This window comes from Neocloeon triangulifer, unplaced genomic scaffold, assembly GCF_031216515.1.
Source record: "Neocloeon triangulifer isolate White Clay Creek 2 clone unplaced genomic scaffold, ASM3121651v1 ptg000002l, whole genome shotgun sequence".
In the NCBI taxonomy this organism is placed as follows: domain Eukaryota; kingdom Metazoa; phylum Arthropoda; class Insecta; order Ephemeroptera; family Baetidae; genus Neocloeon; species Neocloeon triangulifer.
In genome coordinates, this window is record NW_026775545.1 from 1,182,176 (window position 1) to 1,208,699 (window position 26,524).

At 35.4% G+C, this 26,524-nt stretch overlaps 1 protein-coding gene across 13 annotated transcripts in view; it reads right to left on the reverse strand.

The window, feature by feature from the left end:
* Positions 1-26,524, reverse strand: part of LOC132202535 (transient receptor potential-gamma protein-like) — an 89,198-nt gene that overhangs the window by 34,116 nt on the left and 28,558 nt on the right. For all 13 annotated transcript variants that reach the window (XM_059629597.1, XM_059629589.1, XM_059629581.1 and 10 more), the window contains exon 2: positions 9,556-9,598. The gene's annotated coding sequence lies outside the window, so the exon portion shown is untranslated. The remainder of the gene's footprint in view (positions 1-9,555; positions 9,599-26,524) is intronic.

Below are 26,524 nucleotides of genomic sequence, written 5' to 3' on the forward strand. Positions count from 1 at the left end.
GAGAGTTAGTTGGTTATTTTTGCCCGGCCGTGTTTGTGTTTGCCCATCCCGCCGGAGAGAGAGGATAATGCCGTGGTTTTACCATTTTCGCCGTTCGTCGGACATGTTTGCGGCTTTTTTAAATGGGGCCGAATGAACCTGGTGGGGACAACTAGATCGACCGGATTGCAAATTCATCCCTGCTGAATTTTCACCGGCGTAAACATGAACGGTGGATAATACCGCGTGACGGGTTTACCATGTTTTCATATGTGATTACTCGGAATAACAAAAAGTGGTATCCGCGATCGACGTGCGTAGCCACTCCACGAATTTTCTGCTGTTGATTTAACAAAATTTTTGATGGATTTATTGGAATGAGTGAAAGTGTCTTACTTTTTTTGCAAAAAATAATCTAATTTTTATCATGTTGTAATTTTAAACGCCCTTTAATAGTATAAATAAAATCTGAAATATAACTTGCTAGGCTTTAATATATTGAATCTTGAATTAAACTGTGGCGCTATAATGGGGAACTTTTTACTTCTTTTTAATTTCTCATTTGAGAGGTAAGAAGTGCAGGTCGAGGTACACGTTGGAAAAGGGTAGCTGATGAGCTTTCAATAAGCGAAATCATGATCCTAGTCATGTTCAGGGTGTTGCCGCTTGTCTTAATTTTTGAGTTTTAAGTGGAAATATTAATTATTTTAAAACAGAAATTTTAATTTGTTTTTAAAAGAATCAAATTTCCAATTAAAAGTTGAAATTTGGACATTTTAATTCGTTTTCCGAGCATTGGTTTTCTCGCTCAGTTTCTGAATCCACGTAAAATTCTTTTGAGAATAAATATTTTTATTCAATGTTTTGTTAAATAATTTTTTTATATCGTATTTAACCATCTGCAGTTGTTTAATTTTGACAAATAATTTACATTAAAACTTAATTAAATTATTACAACATTCAATTATTTAAATTGAATGGTAATTAAAGGTGGAGTTCATAAAAATTACATTCTATTATTTGTCATATTAATTCTGGTAACTGTAAAATTATTGATAAATTTACAATGTAAGTACAAATTAAATAAAACACTTTAAGTATTACGTACTTTTTTTTGTAAAAAGAGCAATTTCAATTAATTAAAGCGGAAAAATCGTCTGATACATTTCTTTCTTTACAATAATCTTATTTGAATTTCTTCGGCTGGAGCAGAAAAAATACTTTCAAAATGAAGTCAAGAATCTACGCTTATTTGAATAACCGTAAAGAGCAAACTTTGTGTATAACTGCTGACTCTTTTCTTTTTATTACAGGCCGCATGTTACAATTTGGCTCTCGCGCAAACGACATTTGGACGTTTTTAAAGCTCCGTCCGTCTGTCTGTCTCTCTTGTGGAATTTTACGTCTTTCCGACGTTAATAGTCGAGTAATTGCAGCACAGTGAGAGAGCTTTGCACAAATCTGTCGCTCACTGCAAGTGAGGGTTAACGAACGTTGTTCCAATCTATTGCCTCGATCTTTCGCAGCAATGCGTTTACTCTTGACTTAAGACAACAAAGCCCGAGTCTACATTTTTATCGACTGGGAAATCAGCGGCGTGTGATTGTTGTGTTTTTTTTTTCTTCTCTTCGGGCAGGCCGGCAGGAGACGACACACGAGGGCGATAAAGGATGAGAGCGCAACCAAGACAAAGAAGAAGCTGCGTCGCAATTTACCGCTGCTGTGGTTCATGAATAATTCACCCTGATAGCATCTTTGTCCCTCTCTCTCGAAACGCCTCGAAGGACAACGCGCAGTAACTTGCAACAACGCCCGTCGTTTATCGCCCCCGACCGAATTATTGTTTCCTCAAATTGGCTCAACTGCGTTTGACATCACAGGGGTGAACGGAGCCAGGAGGAGACAAAGGTTGCACCGGGACCGTTTTGTTGACGTGTTAAACAACTCCTCGGACGTTTAAAGGAAATACTGCAAGAACTTTGCTATCTTCAGGAAAAATTATAATTTCCAGGTGAAAAAGTTTAGATTTATGGAATAAGCATAAATTATGCAAATCTTTTTATGAAATGTTTAGAAAAATGCTGATCTTTTTTGTAAATGGAAGTAAGATATTTTAAATAAAAACTTGTCTTTCAGGTTCTTCTCAGGCATTTTAAAGGACCGTTTTAATACAAATATTTTTTTCAATTAAAGAGAATGAAAACTCCTCAATTATGATATTTACGGTGATTTTAAAGTAAAAATAAAAAATAATGAATATTGTGCTTCATTGTAAAATTTCAAGCGTCTTTCTCTCTCAAATGAAGGTTAAACAGGTAATCTTATTTACAAACTCTAATAATTATAATTTAGTTTATTCAGATATTTAACATCATGTTTATTATTTTTTTTTATTAAAGCATGAAATTTTATTTTATTTAAAATAATTAATAATAATTTTATAAAAGTTTGGAATGTTTTTTGGTGGCTGAGCAGTTCAAACTTGATGTTCTAAACAAAAAATTTTTATTAAAAGCATATCTAAATTCAGACTTAAAGATTGGTAAGTGTGGGATTTTCATACAATCATTTTATAATTCTTGAATCTAGAAGTTGAAATTTCAGTCCTTTGCGATTACCAAAATACAAGATTGGCTTAAAACGGCATTAAATAACGTTTCCTCTACAATGTTCAAAGGCATATTTTTCAGAAAAAGGTTAAAATTTATCTCAAGGATTACAAGTAAAGTGAGCATTATTTTCCAATCGCTACGTTCAGGAATAAAAACATGTCCATTGTGGTTTTGGAAGTTATTTGAAAAAATCATTTGAACAAAACATCAATTTGCAAAAATTGTCAGCATTCATTTGCTATAACATTAATCAAGCCGGGCGCATAAAACACGTCACAGAAATAATTACTTTTCACACACTCCGCGTGACAAATGGTAAAATTTAAAATTTCCACTCCGTCCGGTGTTTTAATTCATCGGTTAGCAGCGTGTAAAAAACAGAAAAGCGGCAGGTCATTTATAATTCATCTGTAACGCTAATTGCCGATTCCCAGGGGCACCTTTTTGTGAGCAGCAGCGACACACGTTGTCTCGGTCCGGCGGAGAGCTCGGCAGGCAACTGACAAGAGGAAAAACGAGCGCGTTTTTGTCTTATCACCGCAGAGCCGTGGCAGCGTCCATTAGTTTAACGCGCGTCTTCTCTCGTCGCCTTTAATGAGGCCTTCCGCCAGCCCATAATTGATAAGATTCGCTCTCTGCGGGATTGAATTTGGCTGGTGACGTGGAACATTAGTCTGCTCTGGCTGCCGGAGATAAATTTTTATATCTACCACTCCACCCGCAATTTGCCTCTGGCAGATGCGGATGGCGGCAACGCGCTCCACACTCCGCACGAGCAGGTTGCATAACTGCCGTGTAAATTAGGCGCTGCCTGCTTCCTATGAGAGCAACGTCTTGGCTCTAAATTTCCGCATCCGCAAATTGAATTTCATGATAAAGGGACGTGTGTATGTTTTATAATAATTATACGCTGGGCTAAAAGGCAAGCACAAGCTGCCTCCAAATGTGTTCTGTTTTAACAGCGTTTTGGATTATGTTTGAAAGCTTTTGATTTACATGTGAGCGGCAATTTCGGTATAATCTTGCTACGAACGCACGCATGATTTTACTCGTCATTCAACGCTAATCCGCTGTAATGATCGGCAAGAAACGTGGCAAATGAATCTAGATAGCGGTATAAACTGATTGAAATATTAATTGTATTAAATTTTGAAATCTTAAATTTGCATAGTTAGCTGTGTTTTTATGTATCAAATCGTAACTCAAATAATCAATAGATGTTTTGAAAAATTCACTTAATTAATTCCACATAGGTCACCTTGAAGGACAAAATTCAAGTTTAAATTATCAGACAATTTTTTTTTAAGTAAAGAAGTACTATTAGCAAGTTATTTGTCAAAGAAGGCAAGGCTTGTTGATTCAATAAGTATTTGTATTTATTTTATAAAATTATTATTTATTAATTGATTGTAAAAATCTATTAATACAATTTTCTTCAGAAAGAAATTAAATTTCTCAAAAAATACCAAGAAAAGACTTCTGTCACCCTTAAGTTTTCTCATGGCTTTTCCATTTCATCAATTATTAATAACTTATAATTTTCATGTACCATTTTATTACTGTACATGATTAATATTTTGCTTCAGTAAAATTTGTGCAGGATTTTTGTTAATAAAAGTCAAATTATGGCTCTCTCTATACAAATAGAGCAATTTTCAAAATGAAATAGCGTTCCAGTTGCAGGAGGAAAACATTCAAAAGGACGAAATATCGGCCCGATAGATGGTAGGACCAGATAACAGCCATAGCCGTCTTGATATATAACGGCGGCGCTGCATGCATGTCATTGAACTGCATCGGGCAAGGGGTGTTTTGATAGGGGTGTTCTCCAGCAACGGCCGTCGAAAGGGGGCCGTTTTCCTTTTCTCGGCATGCACAGCTGCAGTCTCCTGCTTCTTATCCACATCGATTTCCAGCCAGAAAATTAAGGGGCCACGCATATAGCTTCGTAAATTTCTTTTCCATCGTCCCCCACAGCTTTTATATTCTGCGCCGCCGAAAAAGAACTCAATAATTCAGTCTTTGCTTTCCTTTGTAACGCCAGACGCCATCATCAATCTATTAGTAGCATTCCTCGCATTTTTCCCGCCGTTGAATGAATCGAAATTAATGCATTCCACCTGGAGTGAAGTGGGCGCGCTTTGAACTTTGCTGTCGCACCGACTGAGAATGGAGTCGCACTTTCGAGAGACTTGCAATTTTATTAAGCAGCCCCTGCTCCATCAAAGCAATCTCGCCGAGTATCTACATAACCGGCGAGTTGGATAGAGAGAGAGAAAAAGGTCGTTTTGCTCTGGCGAATTGTACACGATTTTGAGTGGCATGCCATATATTGTGTATGTGTCATCAGTGAGTGTTTACATTGAAGTTCAACAGTCATTTTTGCGCTGATATATAAAAGAAGAAAAAACTAGATATTGCTCTGCACTCGAGATTGAAAGTAAGAGAAATAAATCACAACGTCGGAAGCGCCCAATCTGATAAAAAATACATTTAATTGATTTTTTATAAGAATTTTTAGAAAACCTATGATGAAAAAAATTATTAATTTTAAACTGATTTTATCCTGGTTCATAAATGAAATATGATATGTAATAAAAACAGGTGAAGCTTCTTTAAAAACCCAAGGATTACTTGGATATTTCTCAACTTTTAAATTAGCAATTTTATGTACAATAAAACACTCTCATATTCACCGGAAAGCAAACTAATTGTAAATTAACAAAAAAAATTTCTTGTTATTAAAAATGAACTACGACCGATTAAATTGACAAAAACCGCTGAAAAATAAAATAACTTAACTATGACAAATAATCATAATTTTCTGAAAAAAGCCAGACACGTTTGCAAGTGTTTTAATTAATTATTACACTTCAATTCATCTTCACACTTCCGACCTCTGAGTGCTCCGTGTCCATCAATAATGCATTATGCAGTGCATTCCGAGCACTCTCTCTTTCGTTCCGGCCGTCAGGTAAAGCAGTGCGGAGCGTTTGCTGTTAATTCCCTCTTGACTTGAATTCGCAAATTTGCATGCAGCGGAAAGGCCATATTTGCTCTTTGAGAAGTGCACCTTTCCAGGCGTACTTTCTCCTCAAAGCAGCACGGTATAGCCCGGTGCCGACGCCCGTGCCGCTCTTCTGTTTGCTCAACCTTTATTTTCAGTGTTGTCGGCAAATAAAGCGCCCACTTGACCCACCATTGTTGTAGCCCTTATCTAATTTTTTTACATCTGCTGTATCTTTCCACTCGTCTCGTCATAACTCTAATGGCGTTTCCTTTTGCTATCCACAGCCGGCCGGCTTTTTATTGCTCACGGTCAATGCTGTTCCGTCCAATAATAACGTGACTCTCCGCTGCAGTTCATCGTTTATTTAAAAAAGCTGCATCTGAAATTCAATGGCGCAGAAGATCGAAAATTAAAAATTCTCATCTTTGCAGGTGTTTGTAACATAATGCACATAGAAAATACACATCATTTGAAGGATTTTAGTGTGGAAAACATAGAACACTTTCTCCGTAAAACGAAGTCATTGAAGTTTCAACATATTATGTTAGGCGAATAACATCAAATTTTATAAAAAAATTTCATAAAAGACAAAAAAGATGGAACAAAAATTGAGTTGTAGCACATATAAATAATGTTTGGTTCTGTGGTGCTATTAATATATTAAATACAATGATCAGAAAAGCTTTAATTTGAATTTAATTTGTAATTTATTTAAGTTTATTGAAATTTAATTCATTAAAAATAACAGTTTTTAAATTTATTAAAAAAAAAACAATTTATAAAATTAAACATAATATAAAATAAAGAATTGTTGTTAAATTTTTTTACGTTTTAAATATTGTTTCTACAAAAACAGTTTTAAGTAATTTTAATTCCCATTGCCCATGCTCCAGATTTTTCTCATCAAAAGCGCCACAAAGAAAACTAATTTACATCTGCTGTATCTTTCCACTCGTCTTGTCATAGCTTTAATGGCGTTTCATTTTGGTATCCACAGCCGGCCGGCTTTTTATTGCTCACGGTCAATGCTGTTCCGTCCAATAATAACGTGACTCTCCGCTGCAGTGCAATGTTTATTTAATTATGCTGCATCCACAATCCAATGGCGCTGAAGACTCCCAGCTTTCCCAGAAAAACCAAATCATTGAAGTTTCAACACATTATGTTGGGTGAATATCATCAATTTTTATAAATTAATTCATAAAAAAATGACTTTCTCATTGATCAACAATTGCACTTCAGCGTAGGCCTGAACTGTCTGAAGGCATCATATTTTTTTTTAGTTAATTGGTTCATCATTTGATGCTTGCAATAATGTAAATACAATTATTAGAAAAGTTTCAAATTAAAATTTGGATTTTGTTTGAAATTTATTTAAGTTTAATTAAATAAAAATAAAAGTAAAAAGTATAAAAAAAAATGAAATAACAATTTGTAAATTTAAATAAGCTAAAATAAAGTAAGAAATTGATAAATTTTCACGCTTTAAAATTTTTTGCTACATAAAAAATTTAAAGTACATATAATTTCCGGTGCTCTAAATATTTTTTTAATAAAACTATCATTATGAAAATTAAAAAATTTCTCGCAAATGCCATATTTTTTTTTCTCTCCCAACGTACTGAGAGCGTATCCGAAATGTTTCCTACATAAAAGAGCACTTTATTGCAAATTGCGAGCCGCTCTCCTCTCTCGGTGAGCATCAAAGTGGTGGAAACAATTGAAACAAGGAAGCAGAGTGATGTACGCAGCGCACGAGATCCAGATATGTACGTTGGTTTTGCGCGGAGGGTCTTTGATGTGAACGCCGACGAGGTGAGCCGCGAAACTGGAGCGACGAGGGATGCTGTCGGAACATGGGGATTTCGCTTTGTTGCGCTTATTGGGTCAAGCACCCATTAAACTGCAGCTGCCGTGCGTGCAACGGAAAGAAATTACGCCGGCAAAATCATTTCAAAAATGCACTCGACGAGCGGCGAGAGCTGCAGCCCGAATCCAATTATTCTGCGAATTTCCAGCCGAGCGTGACATCTCATGTAATGAGCACGTGGCCACACATGGAACTCAGCATCCCTGTCATGCTTAATTTCATCATGTGTATCAATCAAAAAGTATGTCACATCGTCAACTAAATTGAAAAAAGAATGTGCTGAAAAATATCGTTCAAAACATTAAATGGAATTGCAATTTTATTTATATTTTTACTCATTTGATTTCCCTCTGATCAGATTTATTATGAGTTCTTTGTATTGTTAAATTTTCTTTCAGTTTGTTTTTTTAACCCAAAATCAATTATTTATTCAAACAAAAAATTTTTTTTTTTTCGATTGACCAAAAATTAAAGTAAAAATTAAATCTGCAATTTTTTTTAACAAATTTGTATGTATGCTGTAAAAATTCTTTAATCATTAAACAGAATGATAAAAAATATTGAGGGAATGGTGTCGAGCTTGAACGATTAAATTACGTTTCATTCATTATAAGTTGGGAATTTTTTCGTTAATTTTATAGAACTCCTGAATTGAATATTGTAATTTGTGGTAACTTAAATTGAAATTATTTAATGAATTAAATTTGGCCAGATCAATTTTTAAATAAAAAATTTTCAGCCATACTTTGTGCTTACAAACAGAGAGAATAAATTATTTGATTTAAACCGTAAAATTACAAATAATACATTAATTTCCATTCCAACATAAGCCGCGGAACATAAATTTATTTCTAAATTATTATCAGAATTTAAAATTGCAGCATTATTTTCAGTCTAAATTACAAGTGGTACCATTTAGTGCAAATCGTGTGTAGCTGAGGCACTTAAGGGCTTAGCGAGGCCCAAATTGGAAGTCGTGGAGCGAGTTAATTAATTAACCTTGGAAGCGCGCGTCGAATGCAGGAGTCTTGTTTTCCGTTTTGGTCTTTCGGTGTGACGAAATTGAGGAGTGCGAGATGATAAATTGTTTGCCTTGACGGATTGTTTGCGGGCCGTGCAAGGAAACGAGGACACACAACTCTCATTTGCGCTAATTGTCGCGCGCGTCTCGCCCGGCGTTTCGGCGGCGACCCCTGATCGACCACTTCTGGTGACACAATTCGCAGGGTGGAGCGGCCTTTATTGTTACATCTCGCACGTGTCATCATGGTGAGTGAGGTTGAACATAGAGGAAATCCCTTTGGTTACATCCTTTCCAAACTTATATTAAAATAAAACATTGCTTCCAAAAATCTGCATAATATTTTGAGAACTTTGAATTCAATTTTTTAATTAATTTCAGACCCTCCGTTATAAGAAGTAATTAATACAATTATTATTCATTAAAAAATGAATCTTAAATCATGATTTTTCTTTTTGTTTTGCGACCATTTTATTAAAAATTAAGAAATTTTATAATATGCATGATTTTTTTCCTCCAACCAATAAGTTAACATTCATTTTTTTCTCAAATATAATAAAGCACAAATTTACCCCAACGGTTTATGCCACTAGGAAATGAAAAATATTTTTGGATTAAAAGTTAAAAGCCATCTTGAGTCAGAGTGGTGCTTTTAACAGTTGCAAAAGTTGCGAGTGTTCGCAAGGAACAGTTTGTTTTTCTTGCATAAAAGGGCACAGCTGATAGAAACTGCTCTTTTTCCCTTCCGAGCAATAATACTTTAAAGCTTTCAAAAAGAAAATTCTCCACATGCAGCGCATAACGGCGAAAATATCCCATTTCCATCAAGCACTGCTTTCAAAAGAGGACGAAATCAATGTATAAAAATTGGCAAATGGAGTGTTTGCCGTATCTCTCGGGGGCTGCTTTTGTCGGGACCGAAATTTACGAGGAAGCAATTTGCATTGAAAAATCGCCCTCTGATTGCTCCTTTTGTTTGGCCGGGGCACTTTTCGCAACTCGGCGCGAATATTCTGTGCAGACTTTGCACAAACCGAGGGAGAAAGGGATGAAAACAACTCACCACTTTTCGACTTCTTGCCGTCATGACCTCGTCGTTCGAAGAACTGGAACAGAGAGAAAAAGACACACAGATCAGATTTTGTTCCGCTGAAATGAGTGATGTGGGGGGCTTGGAGAGTTGCTGCAGCTGCAAAATCAACGCCCCGCCGGAATGGATAATTTATTCCCAGTCAGCGAGGTGATCGTGACCAGGAGAAAATTATCCGCACCGGCCAATATTTGCAGCTTTTCCAATCCGAGGCTGAAAATTATGCACACTGGCGACTCAAATGTAAACTAGCTGATCAAAGATAAAAAAAAATTATGCATAATAGAGTGCAAATTTTTGAAAAACAAAGTGACCTAATAATGGAAAAGGGTTAAATAAATCAACTTAAGTGATTTTATTTTTTATCTCAAATTTAATTTTGCCAAAAATTTTCACTTTTAAGGGCTGATTCACGTTTGATTGATATCAAATTCAGCTTTTCCTTGATGGGTTCCCTAATCAAAATGTTTTGAATTATTAAAATAAAAAATTAAACAAGAAACCAATAAAAACCTGCATCAGCGTAGAGATTTTTATATTCCTTTCAACTGTGAATTTTTCTGTGCAAATTGAAATTCTTTTGTTCTACGATTTCTATGAATAATTGAAAACTTTCAACGTTTTTCCTGTTTAAAGGAAATTGCCAGTTGTTTCTAAAAAACAATATTTATCAAAATCACATTAAATTCATTCAGGATGGATTATACAAGTGATATTATTTGCCAATTTAAAGTTGCAGACTTTTGCTATTAAGAGTGTCACTCATATTAACGAGCAGCAAAAATACTTCCTAAGAATTCGCTCTCGTCGGCACGACGAATTTAAGCAATTTCCTCGCTTTCTTTGACTCCACTCGTGCAACTTGGGACACAAAGATATATTTCTCCGCTCTCGAAATGTATTTTTGGCGCTGATAAAAGAAGTTTTGGGCGGCCGTCATCGTCGCCGCTGAGAGAAAAAGGAAAACTTCCGCTGACAAGAGAAGCACCACCAGATTTTGCTGCTTGTCTCTCATCAGACTTGCGATGATGACAGGCCCTGCTAAGTGAATTATTCGCCAACACTAACCAGTTTCACATTTAATCCTGCAAGAGGACCGACGCACCAACTTTGTTGAAAAAACACACGCGATGCCCAAGAACTTTTTCTGTGCCAAGAAACAATGAAAAAAAATGGGATTTTTCTTATCTCGAAGTGTGCCAAGATTGCGTGTACAAAGACTGGTCCATTCGGATTTTTTCTTTATAATTTATATCGGAGAATTTTTCAGACCGCGTTATAAATATTGGTGCAAAATCGACGTGTGTGACACTTTTGGAAGACCAATATTTGCGTTCGCTCTTTTGGCGTCAGTTTATTTTGCCGATTTCGATCCCTCTCCAAAAATAACTGCTGTTTTCTTTGGGCAAAAAAGTAACTTTCTCTGAGCAAATATTTTTAAGCACATTTTTGCCGGATCTGATAAAAAAAATAGCTCATTCTTTGAAAAATTGCTGAGAGAAGAATCAGCACGAAAAAGAAAGGTTTTCAATGTTTAACTAGAGGAGGAGGGAAGAAAAAAATGCAAATTTGAGAAATTCCACCTCTTTTGCATTTTGCTCCGAGATGAAAAAGTCAATGTAGAGCGACGTTTTAACTGCAACGAGCGCCGCTCTCGAGATTTCCCAACCTTGGAACAAAAGCAGGTGTTTGAAGTGTAAAAAAAGAAGGTATTTAAGAGAGATTTGCTTTAACAAAAAAGCACTTTACAATAATTTAATTTAAAGTAGTATTTTTTTTTTAAATTTAAAACAAATATTATTATATTCTTTATTATAAACAATATTTAAGGTAATAATGATTTTTTTTATTTAAATTTCTATTAGTCAGTGAATAATACATACAAACATTAGATTTTTTTTAAATCGTTGTTGATAATTTTTTTAGTTAATACAGAAAGATAGAGCATAAATATATAAATTACGTCTTCAAGCTATTTTGCTCATTGTTAAATAATTAGAATAGCTCTTCAGTGTTTTCTTACTTCATTCTTGATAGTATAATTTGGAACAAACTTGATAGTACATAATAAAATAATGAGCCACTATTGATATAAAATAAAACCTGCATTGTTCTCGTTGATCAAGACAAATCCTCCACATATAGTAATAAAATTTTTATTTTTCATTCAATATATTCAAGACAAATCATCGAACATATGAACCAGCAAATAACAAGTTTTATGAACATTGCTCACTGGAAAATGAACTGAAGTTAAAAAAAAAAATTATTATTCAAAAATTTCAATTAAAATTAGAAAAATAAGTGATTCTGAATTTAAACATTATTTATACTTAAAATTAAATTAAATTTGAGAGAATGCCCGGTGAAACATTAATAAACATAATTTGCAACTAAATTGACTTCTCAATCCCTCGTCAATGTTTCAGGAGAAAATCGCTTATGAAAATAGGAGAGGCGCATCTCCCTTCAACATCCGAAGCAAAAAATCAACTTGAACGTTGCTCGCATTCCGTGGCAATTGTTTCCCTTCCGCTAAGATCCGAGTGTGGTCGCGAATGATTTTCAGCCTCCACAGGACACAAGCTGCTGCGGGTCGGACGCAAAAAGTGATTGTTGGCGGCGGCGGCGGCAAACACGCCGCGCGTGTTATGATTAATGGCGACATTGCGTCGCACCCCAGCTCGCGCCGTTTTTGCACATTATTGGAAGAGACAAGGCGAAAAAATGTGCGGCGCGCGAAAGCCGCAGATCGACCCATGATTAATCGCCTGCATCGTCTTATATCATCGCGAAAAATTATTAATCCACCCCCCGTGACAAGATAATTATATGGTGTTATTGATCACCGCTCGCTTACTTGTGTACCAGATTTCCAAGGCTCGATCGCTGCAGCTCATCGCGGCCCGGCCTGTCAAAATAAATTGATTGCGCCGCTAATGCGAGCAAAGAAAGGGTTGTGACAGCGTTCAGCGTTTTGCAACTCGAGACCTCGAGGCTTGTTTGCTTCCGCCGGACGAGTCACGTTTGAGCCGCACCAATTAGGGCTTTGCTTTTCAATTATCATACAATGAATGCAATTTTTTGTGCTAAAATCTTATTTGAAAAACTGACTCTCTAGTTTAATTGCTTGCTTCAATTTCTACAAAGTTAATTGATCGAGCAGTTAAAAAATTATAATAGAAAAATTATTATAGAAAAAAACATTTATATGCAGAAACCAAAAATAAAATTATCACACAACATTCATAAATAATGAGAAAAATGGTTATATATAAAAAAAATTAATAAAAGGTTGCATTTCTTTTTCTTTATCAAAACAAATTCATTATTTTTAAATGCAAATGAAATTTTTAATTACATTTTTATTATATTGTTTTGAAAAATTGACTGTCTAGTTTAATTGCTTGTTTCAATTATTTCTACAAAGTTACTTGATCGAGCACAAAAAAAAATTATAATAAAACAGAAAAAAAACATTTATATGCAAAAACCAAAAATAAAATTATCAAATAACATTCAAAAATAATGTGAAAAATGGTTAAAACAATAAATAAAAAGGTGCATATATTTCTTATTCTTTATCAATTCATATTCATTATTTTTAAATGTAAATGAAATTTTTAATTAAATTTTTATTATATTATAGTTCATTTGAATATAACTGCATTTGAAACTAATTTATCTACATTAAAAAAATGCTTTTCTATTATTCAAAATTTAAAAAAAAAATTTGACCCAAAATTTGTTAATATTGTGTCGGACGGTAAAAAGTCTGAGATATATTGTTGTTCTTGTCTAAAATAATCTTGACATTCGACTTATAATTTCCATCTATTTTTCCAAACTCCTCATGACGTCAGCCCCGAAACAGCTTTTCCTCCCGAAGATATCATCAACAGTCCGGCGGGTCATTCGTTCGAGCGTCTCTCGTCGCATCAAGTTAATTGACTGGAATCCATTAGGCCGGGAGTTGAGCTCCAATTAATAAAACTACTTTTCCACCCACCACCGGTGCAGCGATCACGTGGCTTTTAATCTCGGGGCCATTAGCAGTGGTTGCAAAACCGGAAAAACGACGCAAACTGATCCAATCTCATCCGTCGGACATGAAAACTTTCACCGGCGCGCATTTCGAAAGCAACTTTAATCTCCCAACTTTCGGACCAAAATAAAATTCCATCGCAGGTCCGAAGAACCAGCATCCAATTCGTCATTGTGACAAACTTTTTTGCAAGATCAAACAATCTCTTCTTGCTCGAGATGAAAGCCCATTCTGCCTTTTCGTTTCCTTTTTTGCTCCGGCTCTGTCGGCTCAATATTTATTTGTAACAATAGCGGATCGGTACACGTGACGAGGAAAACATTTTTGATCAATAAGTGATTATTTTGAGATAGCACGGACGGATATGAGCTTCTTCGGAATTGGATGAATTGAAAACAGGCATTTTCCGCAACGGATTTTATGAGTTGTTCATTTTAATTTCATTGATGAAGAAACGAGATCCTACCCATGCTTAGGCCTGAATTATTTTAACAAAAATTGATATTCTTATTTTTTTTTAAAACGTTTTTTTTTTAAATTCCATTAACTTCATCAATTAAACACTGAATTTAAAAAATATAGCTTTTCTGGATATTTCCAGCTTTGAGACACTGTTCAGGTGTATAAATGGTTTATCGTATCAGATTGGATCACATTGCGCTTTCGTTCAAGGAAACAATAAATATAAATTTATCGGAAAAGTCGAAGCAGTGAAGAACGTTTCGCTCTCTTCTCAAATGGATCGTCCTCTCATTCTCCTTGTTAAAGGAACAAACAAAGAATCGCTTCTGCCTAAGAGAAAACGTCTGAAAACTTTTGCAAGTGTAACAATAAAATCGGCAAATGAAACAAATACGCTTCGGACTGTGCGGGCAATGCGCGGATTTTTATTTTTTTTTCCACATTTGTTTGTGTTGTTTGCTTTGCTAAAATCAACACAAGCGCCGGCCGAATTAACGTTTCATCCACATTCGCCCGCGGTTTTGCATACAAAAAAAAAATCCATTTCTTCATCAAACACGAAACCTGCTTTCATCGCTCTTCTGTATTGTAAATCGCGAGCACAGTGGAGAAGGTAACAAAGGGTAACAAAACAGTTTTTCCGCCTGCATAAAATTAAGAGCGGTGCATTCCCGGCGCTTGCATCAAAAGTATGCATTGCATTTTTCACTCAAGCAAAGGGTGCAGAGCTCTCTGCACATTCTCTGCAGACAACCCAGAACATGCCAGATATAAATTGGAATTTCATCCTGCTGTGCTCTCTGGGCATGTGTCTGTGTTGCGATTCGAAAACTGCACACGGGAAGAAATATCGCGCTCCCATTTTTCATTTCGCGTCTTGCGCGCGCCGGTGATAAAGTGGATTCATTTCGCGTTTCTATGGACTCGCCAGTAATAGCTCCCTCGTCGCGGTGATTATTTGCAGATTTATCACTCGCTGCGGTGGCAAACACTGTTTATTGCTTTCAACCGAAACGTCTTTTCATACGAGCAGTGCATTATTTTGCCGAGAAATCTACAAGAAGATGAAAATCGCAATATTTTGAAAAGGGTTCAGGCTGATAAATATATTTTTTGAACTACAGGTTCCTAAATGGTACATTATTAAAAAAAAATGGACTGTATTCTTTTTTAAGAAGAAAAACCGCTGGAATCACTGCTTTAATAAGCATTCAGAAATAAAAAATTAAAAAAATAACTCTGTCAACAAAAACCTTCCGATTCTTTTTTTCGTAAAAAGAGTCAACTTGGGTTCAACGACCGCCCGCAGCCAAAATAAATACGTAAAAGACGGATATTTGTATTCCATTCTTCGCAGGCAGCGTTTATTGCAAGTTATTTTGGGAGAAATGCAGAGCGGGCGGCCGCGCACTTTTGACAAGAGTTATGGCCGGCGTGTTTTGACACATATTGGATCATCAGGAGACTCTCTATGCGTGCATTTGGCCTCTAAATCATTACCCGTGCCCTCCGAGGATGTTCCTCGAGACCAAGAGCAGGGGCAGTGAGAAATGGCGCTCATCACAAGCGTTCCCCCTTAACATCCTCTGCCAATTTGAGCACCGAAAGGGTTTGTTAAATCCATGAAATTTGATTCCAGTAAAACTAATTTATCTGAAATATGTTTTGGCCAGTTATTCAAGATTTTTCTATTAATTACAACATATATTTTACTATTTTAAATTTTTAAATGTTTAATTTATTATTACTTTAATTAATATTCGACTTAAATAACTTTAAAATAGATTTCATAAAATTTTTTATTATATTTATTTTATTATTTTCAAGGTTTATTTATTGAATCTGTTCTACATATATCATTATTTGACGCTCTACACAATTTTTTTTTAGATTTTTATACATTCAACAATTTTATATACCAATCAACTCGATTCAATAAATTACATAAAATCAAAACAAGAACATACTTTTCCAAGGCAGATGTTGACATAATATAAAATTTTGATATATTTAAAGCAATATTGTTATAAATTAATTTTATTATTAAAGAGTTTTATAGATTGTTTCTGATTAATTATTTTAGGACAATTTGAATTCATTTGGTACACTGGATATTTGACCCACCGTTCTTTTTTTATCTACAATTAATAATTAAATAAGCCTGTATAAACTTCCTTTACAAAAAGCGCTCTTTCTCAAACCATAACTTATTGTTGCAGACAAGAAAAAGTAGTAAATTTTTCACGGCCCCTGCCACCCCTTGTTAAGCAGCAGATGAAAAGTAGAGAGGTGCACAGAATTGGCCCCTTGTCAGATCTAACTCGATGATAGATGGACTCGGGGTGCAGAGAGCGCCTTAAAAAATTCATGCACTCTGGCGACAAATTGTTTTATTTCTCTGTCGGTTTCCGCTTTTTACTGCCTCTGTTTTTTACGATTCTGGGGGTTTTAAAACTATACTTTTTCGTGGAAATTCCATGATAAAGAAGCGAATGATATCATTTAACTTTTTTCTTTAAATTTGCCTTTTGTACAAATTTATTCCGCCAGAATAATTTCTTGTGCTCTTGACACACATGCCTGCGCGAACGAGAAAGCTCCGAAGATTAAGTGTCCTCCGGCTAATTAAGGCTAAATTTATTTAGTGCGGTGCCGAGCTCGCCGTAGAGAAAGAAAAAAACACGACAAGTTTACGTGTCGGGTGAACAGCCGGCGGGCGGCGAAAGAAGCGCGTTTAAAACATCTACACACAAACACCACACCTGTCTTTCAATTTAATATCTCTGTAAATATTAAAAGAGCAGTGAAGGAGGAGATTAAATTAGATCAGCTTCCTTATTTCTCTAGTGTAAAAGAAGAAATTTTTTATTGAGACGAAAATAAATTTAGACGATTTTACCACCCGTTGAAATAATCTGAATAGGCGAAAACCATCAAAAACTAACTTTAATAGTCATTATAAATAATAAACAAAAAATTAAATAATTATTCACAGAATCTAATTTTTATTATTAATTATATTTTTTTTAATTCTAATATGTATTGTATTTTGTATAGTTAAATTTTTATTTTATTTTTACTAATTTTATTTTAAACCAAATTGAAATTTGTTAGAACTATTTAAATTAAAAAATGTGTGAGCTGAATTTTTTAATTAATTTAAAAAGTCGCGATAGTTAAGTTTAAACATCTAGTGCGAGGCGAGATGAAAAATATTAATTTTAAGTCAATAATGTGTTTGATATGTAGTGGTTCTGATTAAAAAAATTGAAATAAGATCTCCATGTTATTTCTTAAAAAATTCTTCTGATTAATATCCTGAAAATTTTAACAATCAATCCACTTGAAGATTGCTCTTGATGTGGAATATAAGTTTCAAATAGTAAAAAATTGTTAGGAAAAACCGCAAAAACTGTCTAAAAACAAAATTATATTCAGCCTAAAAATAAATCTTCTTTGAAGCTTCCAGAGAAGAGCTGCTGCACTTTGAATATAAATCACGTCGCGGTTTTCGCCACTCAAATTAGGGCTCTGATCGAGCTCGTCAAATATTAATCTGCCTCCATTTGGTGTTTAGGAGAGCAGAAAATTACTTTTATTCAATCAGCTGTGCGCTCACTGTGACTCCGATTTGAAATTCAAATCCCGGCTGAATAACCTTTTGCAATGATTGTTCTTCCTCTGCATGAATAAATATTATACGTATTTTTTTAACGCGTGCGCCCTCTCCACATTCATCAATATTCATCGGGCTCGTTTAAAAAAAGCTGTTGCGGCTGCGGATTGATACTTTGCATGACGGATTCTTTGATTCGCGGTGATTTGAATGCCAAATGCCAAATTTAAATGTACTGGGCTTTGTTTTGTGCAAAACACAGAGTAAAAAAAATTATTTCTACTGGTGGTGGAAAATTTATTTTGTTAAAATGTAATTAAAGTTAAAAAAAAAATAGAAAGCTTTACTATAACTTATAATTCCCTGTAATATTGGGTATATCAGTTAACTTTGATAATTATGGACTTAAACAAGGAGCTTATGACATCTACTCTGGTGAATAAAACTTTTCAACCTTTTCCCATAACACTAATGTAAATTTTTTTATCTCACCTATTAATTTTATTTTTCCATCTTAATAAGAATGAACGTGATTCTGTAAAATTTTAATCAATTTTCGTGCAGCAAATTTTGAGTAAAAAATTATTTTGAAAATTTCCATAAGGAACAATGTTTAATTTTAAATTTTCAGTTCTCCCAATAAATTCAATTTTCCTTGCTATGCATACAAATCAATGATAGAGAAAAATTAACAGCAACATTAATCGGGGCGTTTTTTTTCTGAAAAAGCTTCTACCTATAACTTAATTAAAAGTAAATTAATTTATTGCTAGTAATGAATTACATCGGAAGAAACTTGTACAGAATTTCCCAAAATGAATTTATTTCGCAGGCGAATCGAACGAAAGCTGGCAAGAACGGCCGGGTATGTATTTTATTTATTCACATTCACCTGTGGCGAGTCGTTCGGGCAGCAATTTGCAGCTTTTGAAGCGGCGCCGCTTTTCTTCCTCATTTGCCTTGCCAGCCGCAGCAGCCGGTTCAGGCGCAGGAATTTACCTCCCTCGCTCGATCGCCGGGGTTGAAAGTCATTTTCACCCTTATCGTGACTTGCTTCGCGATGTCTATTGATTGGTGTATGAAAAGTCGCTCGGCATGCTCGACGTCGCGCGTCTCTCGCCTTTGATTATCGCGGCTGCAGCTTCAACTCCAGCAGCGAATGCATCTGCCAGGCCCAAGAAAGGAAAACCATCCCTGCGATTTTTTTTATTGCCGCTGCCGTGGAAATCAAAGATATCGGTCATTGTATTACTTGAGGTCGCGCACGCCTTTAACGGTCCCTTCCTCTCGATTTGTCGCATCATTATGAGTTCTGGAACCGTTTCTTTTTGTGGCACGTGATTCAATTTCGGGGTAGCTGGACATCGATGCGAAAGGAATAAATCTTCCAAGTGGAACTTCCACTTTATTTGGTAAATTTGAAAAAAAAAACCTAAATAAAAAGCATTCAAGACTTGCTTGGAAATAACTTTCTTTCCTTCTAACGCTGAAATTTATCAGTAGTTGATCTAATTACACATGAGATAGGATTAAAAATTGCTTACTCAAACTTGCTTTTTACTCGTCTAAATTTATGAGATTGAGATAAATCCAACGTGCAAGAGGAGAGATAAATAATCCCTTCATCCTATTAATTTAAGCAAAACACCGTTTCTAAAATTTCCAAAATTAAATCAATTATTAGAATACTTCACTATCAAAGAGAAGTTTAACATGGAATTCTGAAACTTGCTCAGAAATTGATGTTGATAAGGAAAATTATAATTTTTATTTACCAAAATCCACTTCTGTTGATAGAATTATTTGAAACGGAACCGAAATCGTCTCGAGGGGCTGATTTGGGGGCGCGTGCTAATCCAAATGATTGCGTTTCACGCGCAGCCACTCCTCAATGGTAAAGCGGACGCGAAGCCAATAGATAATTTCCACATCCAAGTGAAAAGGGAAAAGCGGCGAGGCGTTTTGTGTCTCGAGTTTTACAGCGCGGATTTTCCAGCAGTCTTTGTTGTTTCAGTTGATTGCGCCGTTCGGGGCAAAACAAGGGTCTCTGGTTCAGCGAAAACTCTTTTTGCCGGCGCGCGAGCGAGAGAACCATACATAGAATAGGGGTGGCAAATGTATTCCATCGCTTTGGCGCCACGTTTCTGCGACGACGGCGCACCATCCCTGGCAGCAGCCAAGAAAAGGCGATGGATGCACTTTTTGCCACTCGCGCGCACGCTTAATGCCGTTTTCATTCAAGTCGACCATTATTAATACATCGACCGTCACCCCATCGTCTGACGGATGCAAATTGCGCGCGCCCCAATCCGAGAGAGCGCAGTGTTTTGCAACTGGTGCACAATGTTTTGCTACCCGAGTTATAAAAAAAAACTCGATTTGCAGTTAAAGGAAGGAACTTTAATTTACATTCCAGTAGCTATAAAATTGTGGAGTTTTTAACATTTTCATGATAATTTTATTGAAGGTAAAAGGACTAAGAATGACGATAGTTTTAGAGAATAGATGGAGAATTAGTGAAAAACATGGAAAACGTGCCAATCCTCGTTGAAAATTTATATTAAATTTTTATTTAAATAAATAAAAAAACAGCTCTACAAATTTTGGTCATTGTTTGCAAACTTATTACAAGAGCTTTAAAAGTCCACACAATTTTAAAGACAAATTTAACAGTAAAATTTTGACTAAAATTTGGCATTTTTTTAATTTTTGTAAGGAAATTAAAAAAAATTACAATCAAGTCCATTAGTTTCTGGTTCTTATTTAAATCAACTAGTGTGCCCAGCCCAATGCATTAGTCATTGGATAAATAAATAGAATTTTGTAAGCATGGAAAAGCCTGCTTTGATTTGTATTTCAATTTGCTTTTAAACCCTTTTAATTTGAGCTGCAGACACGTATGAGAGACGCTGGTTTGCGAAATCAAATGAAATTCACACGAATTACTTTTACGTGCTGATTGGCGAGTGTGTTTGTGCAGAAACCAACACGCAGGTGAGCACACAGGGGATATAATGAGTCGGCGGCGGCGAGCGCGTGGCTCGAATTCAATAATGAACGAAACACGCCGCGCTCTCTCAAGTATTTGCTCTCGCTGACTGAGCAAATTTGCGAGAATCAGCCTCCCGATCAATAAACCGGCCTCTGACGAGACACGCAGATCATATTAAAAACGAAAGAGAGAGCAGCAATTTGTTCGCCTTTTATAAACACGGACCGTGAAATTCAATAAAGACGGTTCTTTGTGTTACAAGGAAGGAGTCGAGCGTTGCTAATTAATGGATGCTCGAATTTAATGATCCGCTTCTTAAGTGGGAATACGTTTTGCAATGGAAATACATTAATTTTAGTCTCAATTTGACTGAAGGAGACGATGTTAAATTTATTAATTTAAAACTTCATTAGTTAGCACACCTGACCTGTTTATAAACTATTGAGTTATGCAGATATTGTGTTTTAATAAAATTGGTTGTACAGGTGAAATTTCTAATGATATTTGAACTAAATATTTAACTTAAATCAAAACATAACAATAATAATAATAAATTAATAAAATCATCAATGAATAAATAAAAATTTAAATATTGTTCAAACATTTAAAATTATTAATTTCTAAAGAATTGATTTTTTTATTTATAAAAGTTGTTATTAACTAAAAATGACATTTGTTGATATTGAATAGTTTAATTTAACAGGAAAACACTGACCAATTTTAAGTATTATAAAGTTTATTGTGTACTGAAAAATAAAGCAGAAATTTAAGCACTGTAACTAGAAGTTAGGCTAAGCTAAAATTTTAAAATTTTCACGTTGGGTATAATTATTCTTTTTCGTAAAGTAGCTACATCTAGAAAGCGCATTTTTTTTCTTACTTTACTCTCTTGAGAACTGCGGCTCACAAGGGTCGAAAATTATGCACCAGCTCTAGTGCTCGCCTTGAATTGTCGCATTAATGCAGTCGGCGCGCGCCATTCGGTAAGTGTGCTTTGTTAGTTACATTATTCTGGCACAAGTGTGTGTGCAGTTTTTTTATTAGAGCGGTTAACGTCGTGTCGGGATGCGAATTCCTCGCGGCGGAATATGCACCCAGTTGCATTCATGAATAAATAAAAACTCGCGCATTCATAATTTACATAATTACACGCTCGTTTTGCATGCACAAATTTGCGCCGAGAGCCGCAGGCGGTGGCAACAAAATGTATTTCTGGAACAGCTCGTGAATATTACATGGACTTTTGGGGGAGATGCATTCGGACTGTAAAAGGAACAAACGGCCCCTAAAGTTTACCATCTCTCGTGTGCGTGAGTGCGGCTCATGAAAGCAGCCGAAATGCACCCTGTCGGACGCAGAGTCGGCGATAAATTAGGCCCCGAAATGCACCGCCTCCACAAATCGCCGCACGCACCAAATCGACCTCAATGCGACTCTCTCTGTCACATACATTTTCCCCCTTATCCTTTGATTTCTTTGGCAAATTGCTGGATATCTGGATGACGATAAAACAGTTTCCGCCTCCTTTGTGGCTGCCACTTCACAGAAAAAAAATGAGAATCGAAAGTTCTTTACATTCGATATAATTTGGTATGGTTTAATTTCTTATTAATCTTATTTATTCTTCTTTGTGGATTATCAATAATTTATAATTATTCATTCTTGCCGACAAAAAAACGAAGAAAGATTTTCTACTTTTTTTTTAGACCTATTTTTACGTGGATAACTGAAATCGTGAGTGAGATCAATAAAAACAATTATTGTGTTCAGACTTTTATTGCCTAAATTTGAACTTCTAAATAAATATCAAAATGTTTTCTACTTTGAAGAAAATCAAAACTTAAATTCAAACTCCTGAATTAAGGCAAAATGGTAACACAAGAGTTTTAAACCTGCGAAAAAGAAAATATTTTACAACTTTATTATTCTTAAAATGCTTAAAATTTGAAAATACATCTTAAGACTTTCTGCCAGATCTATTGACAGTTTTGTCGCATGATCTCAGAGAATTATTGAAAAAAAAAATGGATCAAATCCTTTATGCGTCATATTTAATTAAAAGAAAGGTAAGAAAAGCACATAAAATCGTTTTATATAAATTAATGAGCTATGATTATTATAAAATTAAAATTTGAGTTAATTCAAATATTATCTGGTGAATTTAGTAATTGACTTTTAAACAATTTAACACCTTTTAACTGTGTCACGCCTAATGCTGCTAAACGCCATTTTAGTGAGAAAAAATAATTGCTGGTAAATGCGAGGCTTTTAAAGCGGCGTAATTGTTCGCTCGCGGTGCCGCCGCTTTTGTCAGGAGAATTAATTCTCTTGACATGCCGCACGACACGTGGGGCAAAAAGTTGGCAAGCGAGAGGCACCACCGGGCCACGCGCTTAAAAATTCACACGAATGTGAGGTGAAATTAATTAGCATCCTGCTGCACCAAAGAATATTAAATTTGTTTAATCTCCAGTCCTTTGCCCAAAACCACGTAAACAGGAACTCGCTGCTTCTGTCACTTCCTTTGAGCGCCGCTTTAATTATCCTTTCCATTAGTTCGCATGGGCATTATATTGTTTTTGCGTAATTAATAGATTCATCTCCAGACATTTAATTAACCGCGAAATTGTTCGTGACTTTTGTTCCGGCCAAAGTGAGATATTTATTCTCGTACGTGTGCGTTTGTTGTTTCAGGCCCCCGCGGATGGGCGTGTCTTTTCGGCTACTTAAACATGCACGCGTCTGATGGTGTCGTGTGATTAATGAATAATTATAATTAATATGCCTGTCGTCGCGCCGCTATTGAGCCTTCGTTTGCAGCAGACAAAAGCGTCCGTCAACTGCCGCGGCGCTTAACCATCCAGAGATGACTTTGTAAAAGGGTTAAAAACTTTCTAAGTTGCCGCATCAAAGAGCAATAACAATATAAATCTATTAATTTATTATTAATTATATCATCAGCGCCAGATCTGCACAAAGACATGAGGTTTTTCAAACAACTTTTTCTCCAGCAAATAACACAGAGTGGCTCATAAATGCTTGAAGGCTCTCAAAAGGTTGCCTCAAGCAAACGGATGGGCCAAAATTCATTTTCTCAACCTATCTGAAAGCCCATTTTTACAATTGAAAATTTACACTTTAAATATCAATTTTTTGTGGGTATTAAATATGTTCTTCAGATTAGTTTTCTGTCATCAATGGGAAATATTAAATTTAAAAATTCATATTTATTTCCAAATTTTTATAATAAAGTATAATTATTTTTCATAAAATTTGGAAAATAAATCATTTGTAAAATAAATCATTGAAGACACAGCGTGTACTTTTTATAATTCCATATTAATACGATTTCCACTATTTATTTTTATTAAGGATTCTCTTTATTATAAAATGCAGGAATATATTAGGTTTAATTTTAACTTAAAACGTTGAAGTTCTTTTCATATTGATTTTACAAATCATTTTGTAGATTTTTTAATCTACGCAGAAAATGTATAATTATTATCAAATCTTTGCTTGCTTTAAACAAAAATCACTCATCGTCAGTCATCTCGCTCACTTCATTTTTTATGCATCAATGCATGTTTCTGTTTCGTTCAAATTTCACTACTTCACGCACTGACGTCAACAATTGTTTCGAGCTTTACATTTCAGTGCAAAGTTGTCCATCAATATAAATAAGTCAGAACTTGAGCGAAGGCACCGAAGCTCGAAATCCATCGCTCTCTCATGCAATTTATCCAGCGGAGAGTTTTCTTTTAAACGAAGCAGCAGAGAAAACAAATCGGCGAAGCGCGACGAATTTGTATAGCCGCGGAGGATGATAAATAATTCATCACATTCGCCAGAATTTCGCCGCAAGAAAAGCTCCTCTGCCAGAGCGAAAAGCCATTAGCGAAATTTGGGGCGTCTCGGAATTAAATAAATCCACGACGAGAATAAAGCAATTTATAAATAATGTGTCGACAAAAACTGACGGCGAATTTTTTCTGAGGGTTAATTTTTTGAACAATTTCAGTAAAATACATAATCTAATTTGTATGTATGTAATGAAGTTTTATGACTAATTATTTTTCAAGATTTTCTGTTAAAACAAGAGCTCCCCTTTACTTGGCTCGTTTTCAATTTGCAGCTTAAGTCAGGTTATTGTTTTACTAGAAGAAAACAGGTATTTTCAAAATAAAAATCTCGATAAGTAATGAATTATGCGCCTCGTAGGTCAATTTGCAAAGCAGGACAATGCGAAAAGAACTTTCAACTTACTTGTTCTTCCGCCTCTGCCGACAAGTCTGACTTGCTTCCGAGCTGCTCTCACACTCTGCTGAATCAATTGGCACTCGCTTCACTGCTGCAGCGTCTTTGCATTTTACATTTCGGCCTATATTTCGGGCCGAATTTGGGCTCAATCTTGACCCCGGCGAGACACGTTGCACTTGGTTAACATTGAGAGCCTCCATTACTAATCATAAATGGGCGTGTCCGATTTTCGCATGGTAGGAGAGAAGCGGGGAACGAGTTTAGCAACCTGGAGGTAATTCTGGCTTTCTTGGTTGAAAAAATGCATTGTGTCTCGCCAGGGTCAAGATTGAGCCAAAATTCGACCCGAAATAGACAGAAATGCAAAATGCGGATTGAGTGCTAATTGACTCGGCAGAGCAGGCCGCAATCCAGTCAAATTTGCCGGCAGAAAAAGTAATATTTTAAGTTCTCTTCTCGTTCTCGCTTTGCAAAGTGGCCTACGAGGCTCATAATTAAGTCTGATTGACTAGTTTTACTTGGCTAAAATTCTAAGTCAGCCATAAATTGTATAAACGGGTCTAATTAAGATTTTTTAATGCAGGCTTGATATATCTCTTCAACGTGGCAGCTTTTTTCCCTTAATATCTTAACTGCTGGCATTTACTGATTATTTTGGTGCGTTTATTTGTGACAAAAAGTTTTGAATGTTTTGTCAAAATTTGACCAACATTTAATGTTGGTCATAAAGACGCTTTCAACGTCTTTATATAAATTAATGAAAAAAAAATAAAAAATAAAATAAGTAAAAAAAGATAAATCAGATATGAAGGGTCTGGAAACCTTAAAAAATTTTGAAGATTTGAGTATGTAAGAAGCTTAAAAGCAATATACATATATAAATTGGTCAAAAATTTAAGAATATTTTAATAATTACATTTAAAGCTTCCAATGGTTCTCTTTTTCTAAAAACAAGTGTTTATCAGAATATAAATTTATGAAATTTGACGTTCTGCAAGTTTACAGCCCTTGAAGGTTTTGCTTGAGCAAAAAACAGACAAAATTTCCCATCTGGAGTTATGCAAGAGCTTGAGCCACTACAAAAATATATAGCCGTATGTGATGTATTCATTGTGGGAGCTGCTGAATGCGTATGCAAATGAGCTGAGAACAATATTCGCTCGAGAGAGCTTTCTGAATCCAATTTTGATCGGTGCGCCGCTGCCGGCTGGATTGGCAGGGAAACACCAGTCTACAGGTAATCATCTCTCTGCTGCTAGAACAATGATAGTCAATTTGCGAGAGACACACACACACCTCCGAGCACTTACCAGTGTGCGGCGTTTTATCTCGTCACAAGTACTACATAGTCCCGCACCCATCCCCACACCACCCGCCCTAAACGCGATTAGTCGTCAGAGTTAGCTGCAACATTGGCAAAAAGAGGAGCCTTGCGTTTGTTACCACAATGGAATTAAATTCCTTGAATACGTTTTCCTCAAAGTATTTTTATAGCAAAAGTAGAAAGAGACTTCTTTGTTAAATAGAACTAATTGAAGCAATTTTAAACGCAAAAAAAACTGGTTTAATT